This window comes from Antedon mediterranea, chromosome 5 (genome assembly GCF_964355755.1).
Source record: "Antedon mediterranea chromosome 5, ecAntMedi1.1, whole genome shotgun sequence".
Classification (NCBI taxonomy): domain Eukaryota; kingdom Metazoa; phylum Echinodermata; class Crinoidea; order Comatulida; family Antedonidae; genus Antedon; species Antedon mediterranea.
This window is the reverse complement of record NC_092674.1, coordinates 10,005,001-10,025,388: the sequence shown is the minus strand read 5'-3', so window position 1 is coordinate 10,025,388 and position 20,388 is coordinate 10,005,001. Positions and strand designations below refer to the sequence as shown.

Genomic DNA, 20,388 nt, shown 5'->3' with positions numbered 1-20,388 from the left:
TCAAATTTCACTATAATATTAAAAATCGAAATTGAGTTACACTCAAATTTCAAAGATGAGGGCTGAGTAAACAGGACCAGCGGTTCTACTCTAACTTATACTTGACGATTAAGGAGGTCCCCTAGTATAATCCCACCAAGTGACTCCCAGGAGCAATCCGCCGTTTTCTCACAAATACAGTACCAAATTTCACTATAATATTTAAAATCGTAATTGAGTTACACTCAGATTAAAAAAGATGAGGGCTGAGTAAACAGGACCAGCGGTCCTACTCTAACTTATACTGGACGACTAAGGAGGTACCCTATAGTATAATCCAACCAAGTGACTCACAGGAGCAATCCGCCATTTTCTCACAAATACAGTATCAAATTTTACTATAATATTAAAAATCGTAATTGAGTTACACTCAGATTTAAAAGATGAGGGCTGAGTAAACAAGACCAGCGGTCCTACTCTAACTTATACTGGACGACCAAAGAGGTACCTTAGTATAATCCCACCAAGTGACTCCCTGGAGCAATCCGCCATTTTCTCACAAATACAGTATCAAATTTCACTATAATATTAAAAATCGTAATTGAGTTACACTCAGATTTAAAAGATGAGGGCTGAGTAAACAGGACCAGCGGTCCTACTCTAACTTATACTGGACGACTAAGGAGGTACCCAAGTATAATTCCACCAAGTGACTCCCAGGAGCAATCCGCCATTTTCTCACAAATACAGTATCAAATTTCACTATAATATTAAAAATCGTAATTGAGTTACACTCAGATTTAAAAGATGAGGGCTGAGTAAACGGGACCAGTGGTCCCACCCTAACTTATACTGGACGACTAAGGAGGTACCCTAGTATAATCCCACAAAGTGACTCCCAGGAGCAATCCGCCATTTTCTCACAAATACAGTATCAAATTTCACTATAATATTAAAAATCGAAATTGAGTTACACTCAAATTTCAAAGATGAGGGCTGAGTAAACAGGACCAGCGGTTCTACTCTAACTTATACTTGACGATTAAGGAGGTCCCCTAGTATAATCCCACCAAGTGACTCCCAGGAGCAATCCGCCATTTTCTCACAAATATTGAATTTCTAATACTATAAAAACCTTAAGCAATACTGAAAATGTGAAAAATACACAAACGGCGTTTCATACTTATTGTCGGCTGGAAAAAATAAAAGTGGGCTGGCTTATTGTCGGCTAGCTTGACACAAGCGGTATACGCTCTATAGATTTTATGAATGACAGCAGGGAATACACACGCTGAACAGAGGTAGACCTCTAGGCCTAGGCTAGATACTTGAGGCTAGGCTAGACGGCGCTAGTTCCGTTTCGCACCTGTTTTTATTTCGACTTCCTTTTGACTCCAAATTGTTAAGCAACTTATTGTGAATACCACACCTTAAAATTGGGCCTCATGAGTACTTTTATGAAGAAGAATCACATAAAAAGTAACAAATAAATCCTTAAATTGATGATTTTACAGACATGATTCTCGCATACCGTTCGCGAATTTAGCTAACACTCGAAGTTCAATATTTTCGTTTCTATGGAGCGCCAAAAGAGCAACAACAATAGATGGTTAAAAACTCAGTGGAATGCGTCTTGATGCATTTATTATTGAAATACACGTTTAATTATAATATATTTTGTCAATAAAAATGCTGTAACATTTTAATGCTAATAATTTGCTGTTTTCAAATAGCAACCAACCCTAGGCCTAACTAAGAGTAAGACTATAGCCTAGACTAAGAGGAATATTATTTAGATTAGTATCACTATCAGGTATACCCCTACAGCAGTACATGTAATATGATGATGAATTTGTCGATTTTCATTCCTAAAAGTTCCTGCAAAAACCATGTACAGTATCAACAGTAATATTTTTGTTGCATTGACATTGACAAAATATGATAAATTGAACGTAATTTTCACCAATAAATGCAATAAATATACGCAATTTACTGAGTTTTTAGCCCTCTATTATGATTGCTCTTTTGGCGCTCCATAAAAACAACAACATTGAACATGGAGTATGCGAAATTCACAAACCGATGTGCGAGAAACACGTCTGTAAATTCATCAATTTAAAGGATTTATTTTTTACTTTTTGTGTGATCTCCTTCGTAAAAGTATTTTTGAGGCCTAATTCTAAGGTGTGGTACTCACGATAAAGTTACTTAACCAATTTTGAGTCGAAATAAACGACAGGTGCGAAACGGAACTAGCGCCGGCTAGACTTCCTAGCTAGCTAGGCTAGCCTAGCCTACTAGGGGGCCTAGTACTATTTTACTAGGCCTAGGCAAGGCATAACTAGCTAGGCCTAGCTAGCTCAGCCTAGGCCTGCCACCAAGTACCGGCGTGAAGTTGGTTACTTATTCCTTATTCGATATTCAATTTTTTTTGTGAAGTTGGATCCTTATTCGACATTCACATTCACATGTATGGGGCGCAATATGTGTACTATTTTAATTAAATGATTTTATACTTACGGCTTAGATTAACTAGGGCTATGATTTATAGGGCTATAACTTCGTTATAAACGGCATGGACCGGGATGACGATACATGGGTTCGGGCTAGTAGGGTCCAGTCGTTTCAGAAAAATACCACTTGCCCCGGTCCATGCCGTCTAGCTGTCATTTTACGCCATTTTAAAACCTTACTACAATTTAACGTTTTTTAAAATAAAAAATGCAATATAACCGGATGATTTATAGGGCTATAATTACGTGATAAACGGCATGGACCGGTATGACGATACATGGGTTGGGGCTAGTAGGGTCCTGTCGTTTCAGAAAAATACCACTTGCCTCGGTCCATGCCGTCTACTAGCTGTCATTTTACGCCATTTTAAAACGTTACTACAATTTAACGTTTTTTTAAATAAAAAATTCAATATAACAGGATGATATATAGGGGTATAATTACGTTATAAACGGCATGGACCGGAATGACGATACATGGGTTGGGGCGAGTAGGGTCCAGTCATTTTAGAAAAATACCACTTGCCCCGGTCCATGCCGTCTAGCTGTCATTTTACGCCATTTTAAAACGTTACCGGTCCTACAATTTAATTTTTAAAAATAAAAAATGCAATGTAACCGAATGATTTATAGGGCTATAAATACGTTATAAACGGCATGGACCGGGATGACGATACATGGGTTGGGGCTAGTAGGGTCCAGTTATTTCAGAAAAATACCTCTTACCCCGGTCCATGCCGTCTAGCTGCCATTTCACGCCATTTTAAAACCTTACTACAATTTCACGTTTTTATAAAAATTGCAATATAACCGGATGAAATATAGGGCTATAATTACGTTATAAACGGCATGGACCGGGATGACGATACATGGGTTGGGGCGAGTAGGATCCAGTTATTTCAGAAAAATACCTCTTACCCCGGTCCATGCCGTCTAGCTGTCATTTTACGCCATTTTAAAACGTTACTACAATTTAAGGTTTTCATAAAAAATGCAATGTAAACGTATGATTTATAGGGCTATAATTACGTTATAAACGGCATGGACCGGGATGACGATACATGGGTTGGGGCGAGTAGGGTCCAGTCATTTCAGAAAAATACCTCTTACCCCGGTCCATGCCGTCTAGCTGTCATTTTACGCCATTTTAAAACGTTACTACAATTTAAGGTTTTCATAAAAAATGCAATGTAAACGTATGATGTATAGGGCTATAATTACGTTATAAACGGCATGGACCGGGATGACGATACATGGGTTGGGGCAAGTAGGGTCCAGTCAATTCAGAAAAATACCACTTGCCCCGGTCCATGCCGTCTAGCTATCATTTTACGCCATTTTAAAACGTTACTACAATTTAACGTTTTTTTTATATAAAAGATGCAATATAACCGAATGATTTATAGGGCTATAATTACGTTATAAACGGCATGGACCGGGATGACAATACATCGGTTGGGGCAAGTAGGGTCCAGTCAATTCAGAAAAATACCACTTGCCCCGGTCCATGCCGTCTAGCTATCATTTTACGCCATTTCAAAACGTTACTACAATTTCACGTTTTTTTAAATAAAAAATGCAATATAACAGGATGATATATAGGGCTATAATTACGTTATAAACGGCATGGACCGAGATAACGATACATGGGTTGGGCGAGTAGGGTCCATTCATTTCAGAAAAATACCACTTGCCCCGGTCCATGCCGTCTAGCTGTCATTTTAAGCCATTTTAAAACGTTACTGTTACTACAATTTAATTTTTTTAAATACAAAATGCAATATAACCAAATGATTTATAGGGCTATAATTACGTTATAAACGGCATGGACCGGGATGACGATACATGGGTTGGGGCTAGTAGGGTCCAGTAGTTTCAGAAAAATACCACTTGACCCGGTCCATGCCGTCTAGCTGCCATTTCACGCCATTTTAAAACCTTACTACAATTTAACGTTTTTATCAAAAAAATGCAATATAACCTAATGAAATATAGGGCTATAATTACGTTATAAACGGCATGGACCGGGATGACGATACATGGGTTGGGGCAAGTAGGGTCCAGTCATTTAAGAAAAATACCTCTTACCCCGGTCCATGCCGTCTAGCTGTCATTATACGCCATTTTAAAACGTTACTACAATTTAAGGTTTTCATAAAAAATGCAATGTAAACATATGATTTATAGGGCTATAATTACGTTATAAACGGCATGGACCGGGATGACGATACATGGGTTGGGGCAAGTAGGGTCCAGTCAATTCAGAAAAATACCACTTGCCCCGGTCCATGCCGTCTAGCTATCATTTTACGCCATTTTAAAACGTTACTACAATTTAACGTTTTTTTAAATAAAAAATGCAATATAACCGAATGGTTTATAGGGCTATAATTACGTTATAAACGGCATGGACCGGGATGACGATACATCGGTTGGGGCAAGTAGGGTCCAGTCAATTCAGGAAATACCACTTGCCCCGGTCCATGTCGTCTAGCTATCATTTTACGCCATTTCAAAACGTTACTACAATTTAACGTTTTTTTAAATAAAAAATGCAATATAACAAGATGATATATAGGGCTATAATTACGTTATAAACGGCATGGACCGGGACAACGATACATGGGTTGGGGCGAATAGGGTCCATTCATTTAAGAAAAATACCACTTGCCCCGGTCCATGCGTCTAGCTGTCATTTTAAGCCATTTTAAAACGTTACTGTTACTACAATTTAATTTTTTTAAATACAAAATGCAATATAACCGAATGATTTATAGGGCTATAATTACGTTATAAACGGCATGGACCGGGATGACGATACATGGGTTGGGGCTAGTAGGGTCCAGTAGTTTCAGAAAAATACCACTTGACCCGGTCCATGCCGTCTAGCTGCCATTTCACGCCATTTTAAAACCTTACTACAATTTAACGTTTTTATAAAAAATGCAATATAACCTGATGAAATATAGGGCTATAATTACGTTATAAACGGCATGGACCGGGATGACGATACATGGGTTGGGGCGAGTAGGGTCCAGTCATTTAAGAAAAATACCTCTTACCCCGGTCCATGCCGTCTAACTGTCATTATACGCCATTTTAAAACGTTACTACAATTTAAGGTTTTCATAAAAAATGCAATGTAAACATATGATTTATAGGGCTATAATTACGTTATAAACGGCATGGACCGGGATGACGATACATGGGTTGGGGCAAGTAGGGTCCAGTCAATTCAGAAAAATACCGCTTGCCCCGGTCCATGCCGTGTAGCTATCATTTTACGCCATTTTAAAACGTTACTACAATTTAACGTTTTTTTAAATAAAAAATGCAATATAACCGAATGGTTTATAGGGCTATAATTACGTTATAAACGGCATGGACCGGAATGACGATACATGGGTTGAGGCTAGTAGGGTCCAGTTGTTTCAGAAAAAACCACTTGACCCGGTTCATGCCGTCTAGCGGCCATTTCACGCCATTTTAAAACGTTACTACAATTTAACTTTTTTTATAAAAAATGCAACATAACCGGATGATATATAGGGCTATAATTACGTTATAAACGGCATGGACCGGGATGACGATACATGGGTTGGTGCTAGTAGGGTCCAGTCATAATAGAAAAGTACCACTTGCCCCGGTCCATGCCGTCTAGCTGTCATTTTACGCCATTTTAAAAGGTTACTACAATTTAAGGTTTTTAAAAATAAAAAATGCACTATAAACGTATGATTTATAGGGCTATAATTACGTTATAAACGGCATGGACCGGGATGACGATGCATGGGTTGGGACGAGTAGGGTCTAGTCATTTTCGAAAAATACCACTTGCCCCGGTCCATGCTGTCTAGCTGTCATTTTACGCCATTTTAAAACGCGACTACAATTTAAGGTTTTCATAAAAAATGCAATATAAACGTATGATTTATAGGGCTATAATTACGTTATAAACAGCATGGACCGGGAAGACGATACACGGGGTTGGGGCAAGTAGGGTCCAGTCTATTCAGAAAAATACCACTTGCCCCGGTCCATGCCGTCTAGCTATCATTTTACGCAATTTTAAAACATTAATACAATTTAACGTCTTTTTTTATAAAAATTGCAATATAACCGAATGATTTATAGGGCTATAATTACGTTATAAACGGCATGGACCGGGATAACGATACATGGATTGGGGCTAGTAGGGTCCAGTCGTTTCAGAAATATACCACTTGTCCCTGTCCATGCCGTCTAGCTGCCATTTTACGCCATTTTAAAACGTTACCACAATTTAAGTTTTTTTTTTATAAAAAATGCAATATAACCGTATGATTTATAGGGCTATAATTACGTTATAAACGGCATGGACCGGGATGACGATACATGGGTTGGGGCTAGTAGGGTCCTGTCGTTTCAGAAAAATACCACTTGCCCCGGTCCATGCCGTCTAGCTGCCATTTTACGCCATTTCAAAACGTTACCGGTACTACAATTTAATTTTTTTTTAAATACAAAATGCAATATAACCGAATGATTTATAGGGCTATAATTACGTTATAAACGGCATAGACCGGGATGACGATACATGGGTTGAGGCTAGTAGGGTCCAGTAGTTTCAGAAAAATACCACTTGACCCGGTCCATGCCGTCTAGCTGCCATTTCACGCCATTTTAAAACCTTACTACAATTTAAACGTTTTTATAAAAAATGCAATAGAACCTGATGAAATATAGGGCTATAATTACGTTATAAACGGCATGGACCGGGATGAAGATACGTGGGTTGGGGCAAGTAGGGTCCAGTTATTTAAGAAAAATACCTCTTGCCCCGGTCCATGCCGTCTAGCTGTCATTTTACGCCATTTTAAAACGTTACTACAATTTAAGGTTTTCATAAAAAATGCAATGTAAACATATGATTTATAGGGCTATAATTACGTTATAAACGGCATGGACCGGGATGACGATACATGGTTTGGGGCAAGTAGGGTCCAGTCAATTCAGAAAAATACCACTTGCCCCGGTCCATGCCGTCTAGCTATCATTTTACGCCATTTTAAAACATTACTACAATTTAACGTGTTTTTTTTTTTATAAAAAATGCAATATAACCGAATGATTTATAGGTCTATGATTACGTTATAAACGACATGAACCGGGATGACGATACATGGGTTGGGTCAAGTAGGGTCCAGTCAATTCAGAAAAATACCACTTGCCCCGGTCCATGCCGTCTAGCTATCATTTTACGCCATTTTAAAACGTTACTACAATTTAACGTTTTTTTTTATATAAAAAATGCAATATAACTGAATGATTTTTAGGTCTATAATTACGTTATAAACGGCATGCATGGACCGAGATGACGATACATGGGTTGGAGCTAGTAGGGTCCAGTCGTTTCAGAAAAATACCACTTGACCCGGTCCATGCCGTCTAGCGGCCATTTCACGCCATTTTAAAACGTTACTACAATTTAACTTTTTTATAAAAAATGCAATATAACCGGATGATATATAGGGCTATAATTACGTTATAAACGGCATGGACCGGGATGACGATACATGGGTTGGTGCGAGTAGCATCCAGTCATTATAGAAAAGTACTACTTGCCCTGGTCCATACCGTCTAGCTGCCATTTTACGCCATTTTAAAATGTTACTACAATTTAAGTTTTTTTTTTATAAAAAAATGCAATATAACCGGAAGATATAGAGGGCTATAATTACGTTATAAACGGCATGGACCGGGATGACGATACATGGGTTGGGGCTAGTAGGTTCCTGTCGTTTCAGAAAAATACCACTTGCCCCGGTCCATGCTGTCTAGCTGCCATTTTACGCCATTTTAAAACGTTACTACAATTTAAGTTTTTTTTAAATGAAAAATAGAATATAACCGGATGACATATAGGGCTATAATTACGTTATAAACGGCATGGACCGGGATGACGATACATGGGTTGGGGCGAGTAGGGTCCAGTCATTTCAGAAAAATACCACTTGCCCCGGTCTATGCCGTCTAGCTATCATTTAACGCCATTATAAAACGTTACTAAAATTTAACGTTTTTTTTATAAAAAATGCAATATAACCGAATGATTTATAGGGCTATAATTACGTTATAAACGGCATGGACCGGGATGACAATACATGGGTTGGGGCTAGTAGGGTCCAGTAGTTTCAGAAAAATACCACTTGTCCCGGTCCATGCCGTCTAGCTGTCATTTTACGCCATTTTAAAACGTTACTACAATTTAACGTTTTTTAAAATAAAAAATGCAATATAACAGGATGATATATAGGGCTATAATTACGTTATAAACGGCATGGACCGGGATGACGATACATGGGTTGGGTCGAGTAGGGTCCAGTCATTGCATAACAATACCACTTTTCCCGGTCCATGCTGTCTAGCTGTCATTTTACGCCATTTTAAAACGTTACCGGTACTACAATTTAATTTTTAAAAATAAAAAATGCAATATAACCGAATGATTTATAAGGCTATAATTAAGTTATAAACGGCATGGACCGGGATGACGATACATGGGTTGGGGCTAGTAGGGTCCAGTAGTTTCAGAAAAATACCACTTTACCCGGTCCATGCTGTCTACTTGCCATTTCACGCCATTTTAAAACCTTACTACAATTTAACGTTTTTATAAAAAATGCAATATAACCGGATGATATATAGGGCTATAATTACGTTATAAACGGCATGGACCGGGATGACGATACATGGGTTGGGACGAGTAGGGTCCAGTCATTTAAAAAAAATACCTCTTACCCCGGTCCATGCCGTCTAGCTGTCATTTTACGCCATTTTAAACGTTACTACAATTTAATTTTTTTTTTATAAAAAATGCAATATAACCGGATGATATATAGGGCTATAATTACGTTATAAACGGTATGGACCGGGATGACGATACATGGGTTGGGGCTAGCAGGGTCCAGTCATTTCAGAAAAATACCACTTGCCCCGGTCCATGCCGTCTAGCTGTCATTTTACGCCATTTTAAAACGTTACTACAATTTAACGATTTTTAAATTAAAAAATGCAATATAAACATATGATTTACAGGGCTATAATTACGTTATAAACGGCATGGACAGGGATGACGATATATGGGTTGGGGCGAGTAGTGTCCAGTCATTTCGGAAAAATACCACTTGCCCCGGTCCATGCCGTCTAGCTTTCATATTACGCCATTTTAAAACGTTACTACAATTTAACGTTTTTTAAATTAAAAAATGGAATATAAACACATGATTTATAGGGCTATTATTACGTAATAAACGGCATGGACCGGGATGACAAAAAATGGGTTGGGGCTAGTAGGGTCCAGTCGTTTCAGAAAAATACCACTTGCCCCGGTCCATGCCGTCTAGCTGCGATTTTACGACATTTTAAAACGTTACTACAATTTAACGTTTTTATAAAAAATGCAATATAAACGGATGATATATAGGGCTATAATTACGTTATAAACGGCATGGACCGGGATGACGATACATGGGTTGGGGCGAGTAGGGTCCAGTCATTATAGAAAAAGACCACTTGCCCCTGTCCATACCGTCTAGCTGCCATTTTACGCCATTTTAAAACGTTACTACAATTGAACGTTTTTTAAATTAAAAAATGGAATATAAACACATGATTTATAGGGCTATAATTACGTTATAAACGGCATGGACCGGGAAGACGATACGTGGGTGAAATGACTGGACCCTACTTACCCCAATCAATGTATCGTCATCCCGGTCCATGCCGTTTATAACGTAATTATAGCCCTATAAACCATACGTTTATAGTGCATTTTTTATTTTTAAAAACGTTACATTGTAGTAACGTTTTAAAATGGCGTAAAATGACAACTAGACGGCATAGACCAGGGCAAGTGGTACTTTTCTATAATGACTGGACCCTACTCGCACCAACCCATGTATCGTCATCCCGGTCCATGCCGTTTATAACGTAATTATAGCCCTATAATTATATCTTCCGGTTATATTGCATTTTTTATAAAAAAGTTAAATTGTAGTAACGTTTTAAAATGGCGTGAAATGGCCGCTAGACGGCATGAACCGGGTCAAGTGGTATTTTACTGAAACGACTGGACCTTACTAGCCCCAACCCATGTCTCGTCATCCCGGTCCATGCCGTTTATAACGTAATTATAGCCCTATTATATCATGCGTTTATATTGCATTTTTTATTTTAAAAACGTTAAATTGTAGTAACGTTTTATAATGGCGTAAAATGACAGCTAGACGGCATGGACCGGGGCAAGTGGTATTTTTCTGAATTGACTGGACCATACTTGCCCCAACCCATGTATCGTCATCTCGGTCCATGCCGTTTATAACGTAATTATAGCCTTATAAATCATTCGGTTATATTGCATTTTTTATTTAAAAAAACGTAAATTTTAGTAACGTTTTAAAATGGCGTAAAATGATAGCTAGACGGCATGGACCGGGGCAAGTGGTATTTTTCTGAATTGACTGGACCCTACTTGCCCCAACCCATGTATCTTCATCCCGGTCCATGCCGTTTATAACGTAAATATAGCCCTATAAATCATACGTTTACATTGCATTTTTTATGAAAACCTTAAATTGTAGTAACGTTTTAAAATGGCGTAAAATGACAGCTAGACGGCATAGACCGGGGCAAGTGGTATTTCTCTGAAATGACTGGACGCTACTCGTCCCAACCCATGTATCGTCATCCCGGTCCATGCCGTTTATAACGTAATTTTAGCCTTATAAATCATTCGGTTATATTGTATTTTTTATTTAAAAAAACTTAAATTGTAGTAACGTTTTAAAATGTCGTAAAATGACAGCTAGACGGCATGGACCGGGGCATGTGGTATTTTTCTGAATTGACTGGACCCTACTTGCCCCAACCCATGTATCGTCATCCCGGTCCATGCCGTTTATAACGTAATTATAGCCCTATAAATCATACGTTTACATTGCATTTTTTATGAAAACCTTAAATTGTAGTAACATTTTAAAATGGCGTAAAATGACAGCTAGACGGCATGGACCGGGGTAAGAGGTATGTTTCTGAAATGACTGGACCCTACTCGCCCCAATCCATGTATCGTCATCCCGGTCCATGCCGTTTATAACGTAATTATAGCCCTATATATCATCCGGTTATATTGCATTTTTTATAAAAACGTTAAATTGTAGTAAGGTTTTAAAATGGCGTGAAATGGCAGCTAGACGGCATGGACCAGGGCAAGTGGTATATTTCTGAAACGACTGGACCCTACTAGCCCCAACCCATGTATCGTCATCCCGGTCCATGCCGTTTATAACGTAATTATACCCCTATAAATCATTCGGTTATATTGCATTTTGTATTTAAAAAAATTAAATTGTAGTACCGGTAACGTTTTAAAATGGCTTAAAATGACAGCTAGACGGCATGAACCGGGGCAAGTGGTATTTTTCTGAAATGACTGGACCGTACTCGCCCCAACCCATGTATCGTCATCCCGGTCCATGCCGTTTATAACGTAATTATAGCCCTATATATCATCCGGTTATATTGCATTTTTTATAAAAAAAAAAAAAATTAAATTGTAGTAACGTTTAAAATGGCGTAAAATGATAGCTAGACGGCATGGACCGAGGCAAGTGGTATTTTTCTGAATTGACTGGACCCTACTTGCCCCAACCCATGTATCGTCATCCCGGTCCATGCCGTTTATAACGTAATTATAGCCCTATACATCATACGTTTACATTGCATTTTTATGAAAACCTTAAATTGTAGTAACGTTTTAAAATGGCGTAAAATGACAGCTAGATGGCATGGACCGGGGTAAGAGGTATTTTTCTAAAATGACTGGACCCTACTCGCCCCAACCCATGTATCGTCATCCCGGTCCATGCCGTTTATAACGTAATTATAGCCTTAAAAATCATTCGGTTATATTGCACTTTTTATTTAAAAAAACGTAAATTTTAGTAACGTTTTAAAATGGCGTAAAATGACAGCTAGACGGCATGGACCGGAGCAAGTGGTATTTTTCTGAAACAACTGGACCATACTGGCCCCAGCCCATGTATCGTCATCCCGGTCCATACCGTTTATAACGTAATTATAGCCCTATAAATCATTCGGTTATATTGCATTTTTTATTCAAAAAAAAAGTTAAATTGTAGTACCGTTTTAAAATGGCGTAAAATGATTGCTAGACGGCATGGACCGGGGCAAGTGGTATTTTTCTGAATTGACTGGACACTACTTACTCCAACCCATGTATCTTCATCCCGGTCCATGCCGTTTATAACGTAATTATAGCCCTATAAATCATACGTTTACATTGCATTTTTTATGAAAACCTTAAATTGTAGTAACGTTTTAAAATGGCGTAAAATGACAGCTATACGGCATGGACCGGGGCAAGTGGTATTTTTCTGAAATGACTGGACCCTACTTGCCCCAACCCATGTATCGTCATCCCGGTCCATGCCGTTTATAACGTAATTATATCCCTATAAATCATTCGGTTATATTGCATTTTTTATTTAAAAAAACTTAAATTGTAGTAACGTTTTAAAATGTCGTAAAATGACAGCTAGACGGCATGGACCGGGGCAAGTCATATTTTTCTGAAATGACTGGACCCTACTCGCCCCAACCCATGTATCGTCATCCCGGTCCATGCCGTTTATAACGTAATTATAGCCCTATTATATCATGCGTTTATATTGCATTTTTTATTTTAAAAACGCTAAATTGTAGTAACGTTTTAAAATGGCGTAAAATGACAGCTAGACGGCATGGACCGGGGCAAGTGGTATTTTTCTGAATTGACTGGACACTACTTGCCCCAACCCATGTATCTTCATCCCGGTCCATGCCGTTTATAACGTAATTATAGCCCTATAAATCATAGGTTTACATTGCATTTTTTATTTAAAAAAACTTAAATTGTAGTAACGTTTTAAAATGTCGTATAATGACAGCTAGACGGCATGGACCGGGGCAAGTCGTATTTTTCTAAAATGACTGGACCCTACTCGCCCCAACCCATGTATCGTCATCCCGGTCCATGCCGTTTATAACGTAATTATAGCCCTATTATATCATGCGTTTATATTGCATTTTTTATTTTAAAAACGTTAAATTGTAGTAACGTTTTAAAATGGCGTAAAATGACAGCTAGACGGCATGGACTGGGGCAAGTGGTATTTTTCTGAAACGAATGGACCATACTTGCCCCAACCCATGTATCGTCATCCCGATCCATGCCGTTTATAACGTAATTTTAGCCTTATAAATCATTCGGTTATATTGTATTTTTTATTTAAAAAAACGTAAATTTTAGTAACGTTTTAAAATGGCGTAAAATGACAGCTAGACGGCATGGACCGGGGCAAGTGGTATTTTTCTGAAACAACTGGACCATACTAGCCCCAACCCATGTATCGTCATCCCGGTCCATGCCGTTTATAACGTAATTATAGCCCTATAAATCATTCGGTTATATTGCATTTTTTATAAAAAAAAAAAACCCGTTAAATTGTAGTAACGTTTTAAAATGGCGTAAAATGATAGCTAGACGGCATGGACCGGGGCAAGTGGTATTTTTCTGAATTGACTGGACCCTACTTGCCCCAACCCATGTATCTTTATCCCGGTCCATGCCGTTTATAACGTAATTATAGCCCTATAAATCATACGTTTACATTGCATTTTTTATGAAAACCTTAAATTGTAGTAACGTTTTAAAATGGCGTAAAATGACAGCTAGACGGCATGGACCGGGGCAAGTGGTATTTTTCTGAAATGACTGGACCCTACTCGCCCCAACCCATGTATCGTCATCCCGGTCCATGCCGTTTATAACGTAATTATAGTCCTATATATCATCCGGTTATATTACATTTTATATAAAAAAAAACCGTAAATTGTAGTAACGTTTTAAAATGGCGTAAAATGGCAGCTAGACGGCATGGACCGGGGCAAGAAGTATGTTTCTGTAATGACTGGACCCTACTCGCCCCAACCCATGTATCGTCATCCCGGTCCATGCCGTTTATAACGTAATTATAGCCCTATATATCATCCGGTTATATTGATATTTTTATTTAAAAAAACGTAAATTGTAGTAACCTTTTAAAATGGCGTAAAATGACAGCTAGACGGCATGGACCGGAGCAAGTGGTATTTTTCTGAAACAACTGGACCAGACTAGCCCCAACCCATGTATCGTCATCCCGGTCCATGCCGTTTATAACGTAATCATAGCCCTATAAATCATACGTTTACATTGCATTTTTTATAAAAACCTTAAATTGTAGTAACGTTTTAAAATGGCGTAAAATGACAGCTAGACGGCATGGACCGGGGCAAGTGGTATTTTTCTGAAATGACCCTACTCGCCCCAATCCATGTATCGTCATCCCGGTCCATGCCGTTTATAACGTAATTATAGCCCTATATATCATCCGGTTATATTACATTTTATATAAAAAAAAACCGTAAATTGTAGTAACGTTTTAAAATGGCGTAAAATGGCAGCTAGACGGCATGGACCGGGGCAAGAAGTATGTTTCTGTAATGACTGGACCCTACTCGCCCCAACCCATGTATCGTCATCCCGGTCCATGCCGTTTATAACGTAATTATAGCCCTATATATCATCCGGTTATATTGAATTTTTTATTTAAAAAAACGTACATTTTAGTAACGTTTTAAAATGGCGTAAAATGACAGCTAGACGGCATGGACCGGAGCAAGTGGTATTTTTCTGAAACAACTGGACCAGACTAGCCCCAACCCATGTATCGTCATCCCGGTCCATGCCGTTTATAACGTAATCATAGCCCTATAAATCATACGTTTACATTGCATTTTTTATAAAAACCTTAAATTGTAGTAACGTTTTAAAACGGCGTAAAATGACAGCTAGACGGCATGGACCGGGGCAAGTGGTATTTTTCTGAAATGACTGGACCCTACTCGCCCCAACCCATGTATCGTCATCCCGGTCCATGCCGTTTATAACGTAATTATAGCCCTATATATCATCCGGTTATATTACATTTTATATTAAAGAAAACCGTAAATTGTAGTAACGTTTTAAAATGGCGTAAAATGGCAGCTAGACGGCATGGACCGGGGCAAGAGATAATTTTCTGTAATGACTGGACCCTACTAGCCCCAACCCATGTATCGTCATCCCGGTCCATGCCGTTTATAACGTAATTATAGCCCTATAAATCATTCGGTTATATTGCATTTTTTATAAAAAAAAAAAAAACGTTAAATTGTAGTAACGTTTTAATATGGCGTAAAATGATAGCTAGACGGCATGGACCGGGGCATGTGGTATTTTTCTGAATTGACTGGACCCTACTTGCCCCAACCCATGTATCGTCATGCCGGTCCATGCCGTTTATAACGTAATTATAGCCCTATAAATCATACGTTTACATATCATTTTTTATGAAAACCTTAAATTGTAGTAACATTTTAAAATGGCGTAAAATGACAGCTAGACGGCATGGACCGGGGTAAGAGGTATGTTTCTGAAATGACTGGACCCTACTCGCCCCAATCCATGTATCGTCATCCCGGTCCATGCCGTTTATAACGTAATTATAGCCCTATATATCATCCGGTTATATTGCATTTTTTATAAAAACGTTAAATTGTAGTAAGGTTTTAAAATGGCGTGAAATGGCAGCTAGACGGCATGGACCGGGGCAAGTGGTATATTTCTGAAACGACTGGACCCTACTAGCCCCAACCCATGTATCGTCATCCCGGTCCATGCCGTTTATAACGTAATTATACCCCTATAAATCATTCGGTTATATTGCATTTTGTATTTAAAAAAATTAAATTGTAGTACCGGTAACGTTTTAAAATGGCTTAAAATGACAGCTAGACGGCATGAACCGGGGCAAGTGGTATTTTTCTGAAATGACTGGACCCTACTCGCCCCAACCCATGTATCGTCATCCCGGTCCATGCCGTTTATAACGTAATTATAGCCCTATATTTCATCCGGTTATATTGCATTTTTTATAAAAACGTTAAATTGTAGTAAGGTTTTAAAATGGCGTGAAATGGCAGCTAGACGGCCTGGACCGGGTCAAGTGGTATTTTTCTGAAACTACTGGACCCTACTAGCCCCAACCCATGTATCGTCATCCCGGTCCATGCCGTTTATAACGTAATTATAGCCCTATATATCATCCGGTTATATTGAATTTTTTATTTAAAAAAACGTAAATTTTAGTAACGTTTTAAAATGGCGTAAAATGACAGCTAGACGGCATGGACCGGAGCAAGTGGTATTTTTCTGAAACAACTGGACCAGACTAGCCCCAACCCATGTATCGTCATCCCGGTCCATGCCGTTTATAACGTAATCATAGCCCTATAAATCATACGTTTACATTGCATTTTTTATAAAAACCTTAAATTGTAGTAACGTTTTAAAATGGCGTAAAATGACAGCTAGACGGCATGGACCGGGGCAAGTGGTATTTTTCTGAAATGACCCTACTCGCCCCAACCCATGTATCGTCATCCCGGTCCATGCCGTTTATAACGTAATTATCACGTATATATCATCCGGTTATATTACATTTTATATAAAAAAAAACCGTAAATTGTAGTAACGTTTTAAAATGGCGTAAAATGGCTGCTAGACGGCATGGACCGGGGCAAGAAGTATGTTTCTGTAATTACTGGACCCTACTCGCCCCAACCCATGTATCGTCATCCCGGTCCATGCCGTTTATAACGTAATTATAGCCCTATATATCATCCGGTTATATTGATTTTTTTATTTAAAAAAACGTAAATTTTAGTAACGTTTTAAAATGGCGTAAAATGACAGCTAGACGGCATGGACCGGAGCAAGTGGTATTTTTCTGAAACAACTGGACCAGACTAGCTCCAACCCATGTATCGTCATCCCGGTCCATGCCGTTTATAACGTAATCATAGCCCTATAAATCATACGTTTACATTGCATTTTTTATAAAAACCTTAAATTGTAGTAACGTTTTAAAATGGCGTAAAATGACAGCTAGACGGCATGGACCGGGGCAAGTGGTATTTTTCTGAAATGACCCTACTCGCCCCAACCCATGTATCGTCATCCCGGTCCATGCCGTTTATAACGTAATTATCACGTATATATCATCCGGTTATATTACATTTTATATAAAAAAAAACCGTAAATTGTAGTAACGTTTTAAAATGGCGTAAAATGGCTGCTAGACGGCATGGACCGGGGCAAGAAGTATGTTTCTGTAATTACTTGACCCTACTCGCCCCAACCCATGTATCGTCATCCCGGTCCATGCCGTTTATAACGTAATTATAGCCCTATATATCATCCGGTTATATTGATTTTTTTATTTAAAAAAACGTAAATTTTAGTAACGTTTTAAAATGGCGTAAAATGACAGCTAGACGGCATGGACCGGGGCAAGTGGTATTTTTCTGAAACAACTGGACCAGACTAGCCCCAACCCATGTATCGTCATCCCGGTCCATGCCGTTTATAACGTAATCATAGCCCTATAAATCATACGTTTACATTGCATTTTTTATAAAAACCTTAAATTGTAGTAACGTTTTAAAATGGCGTAAAATGACAGCTAGACGGCATGGACCGGGGCAAGTGGTATTTTTCTGAAATGACTGGACACTACTCGCCCCAACCCATGTATCGTCATCCCGGTCCATGCCGTTTATAACGTAATTATAGCCCTATATATCATCCGGTTATATTACATTTTATATTAAAGAAAACCGTAAATTGTAGTAACGTTTTAAAATGGCGTAAAATGGCAGCTAGACGGCATGGACCGGGGCAAGAGATAATTTTCTGTAATGACTGGACCCTACTAGCCCCAACCCATGTATCGTCATCCCGGTCCATGCCGTTTATAACGTAATTATAGCCCTATAAATCATTCGGTTATATTGCATTTTTTATAAAAAAAAAAAAAAACGTTAAATTGTAGTAACGTTTTAATATGGCGTAAAATGATAGCTAGACGGCATGGACCGGGGCATGTGGTATTTTTCTGAATTGACTGGACCCTACTTGCCCCAACCCATGTATCGTCATCCCGGTCCATGCCGTTTATAACGTAATTATAGGCCTATAAATCATACGTTTACATATCATTTTTTATGAAAACCTTAAATTGTAGTAACATTTTAAAATGGCGTAAAATGACAGCTAGACGGCATGGACCGGGGTAAGAGGTATGTTTCTGAAATGACTGGACCCTACTCGCCCCAATCCATGTATCGTCATCCCGGTCCATGCCGTTTATAACGTAATTATAGCCCTATATATCATCCGGTTATATTGCATTTTTTATAAAAACGTTAAATTGTAGTAAGGTTTTAAAATGGCGTGAAATGGCAGCTAGACGGCATGGACCGGGGCAAGTGGTATATTTCTGAAACGACTGGACCCTACTAGCCCCAACCCATGTATCGTCATGCCGGTCCATGCCGTTTATAACGTAATTATACCCCTATAAATCATTCGGTTATATTGCATTTTGTATTTAAAAAAATTAAATTGTAGTACCGGTAACGTTTTAAAATGGCGTAAAATGACAGCTAGACGGCATGGACCGGGGTAAGAGGTATGTTTCTGAAATGACTGGACCCTACTCGCCCCAATCCATGTATCGTCATCCCGGTCCATGCCGTTTATAACGTAATTATAGCCCTATATATCATCCGGTTATATTGCATTTTTTATAAAAACGTTAAATTGTAGTAAGGTTTTAAAATGGCGTGAAATGGCAGCTAGACGGCATGGACCGGGGCAAGTGGTATATTTCTGAAACGACTGGACCCTACTAGCCCCAACCCATGTATCGTCATCCCGGTCCATGCCGTTTATAACGTAATTATACCCCTATAAATCATTCGGTTATATTGCATTTTGTATTTAAAAAAATTAAATTGTAGTACCGGTAACGTTTTAAAATGGCTTAAAATGACAGCTAGACGGCATGAACCGGGGCAAGTGGTATTTTTCTGAAATGACTGGACCCTACTCGCCCCAACCCATGTATCGTCATCCCGGTCCATGCCGTTTATAACGTAATTATAGCCCTATATATCATCCGGTTATATTGCATTTTTTATAAAAAAAAAAAAATTAAATTGTAGTAACGTTTAAAATGGCGTAAAATGATAGCTAGACGGCATGGACCGGGGCAAGTGGTATTTTTCTGAATTGACTGGACCCTACTTGCCCCAACCCATGTATCGTCATCCCGGTCCATGCCGTTTATAACGTAATTATAGCCCTATATTTCATCCGGTTATATTGCATTTTTTATAAAAACGTTAAATTGTAGTAAGGTTTTAAAATGGCGTGAAATGGCAGCTAGACGGCCTGGACCGGGTCAAGTGGTATTTTTCTGAAACTACTGGACCCTACTAGCCCCAACCAATGTATCGTCATCCCGGTCCATGCCGTTTATAACGTAATTATAGCCCTATACATCATACGTTTACTTTGCATTTTTTATGAAAACCTTAAATTGTAGTAACGTTTTAAAATGGCGTAAAATGACAGCTAGACGGCATGGACCGGGGTAAGAGGTATTTTTCTGAAATGACTGGACCCTACTCGCCCCAACCCATGTATCGTCATACCGGTCCATGCCGTTTATAACGAAGTTATAGCCCTACTATAAATCATAGCCCTAGTTAATCTAAGCCGTAAGTATAAAATCATTTAATTAAAATATTACACATATTGCGCCCCATACATGTGAATGTGAATGTCGAATAAGGATCCAACTTCACAAAAAAAATTGAATATCGAATAAGGAATAAGTAACCAACTTCACGCCGGTCCACCAAGTAG

The 20,388-nt window shown here is 38.6% G+C and overlaps 1 protein-coding gene across 1 annotated transcript in view; it reads left to right on the top strand.

Annotated features, from left to right (window-relative positions):
• The first annotated feature begins 1,229 nt into the window (after window positions 1–1,229).
• Window positions 1,230–20,388, top strand: part of LOC140048746 (4-hydroxybenzoate polyprenyltransferase, mitochondrial-like) — a 24,501-nt gene continuing 5,342 nt past the window's right edge. The window contains exon 1 of the mRNA XM_072093525.1: window positions 1,230–1,280. The gene's annotated coding sequence lies outside the window, so the exon portion shown is untranslated. The remainder of the gene's footprint in view (window positions 1,281–20,388) is intronic.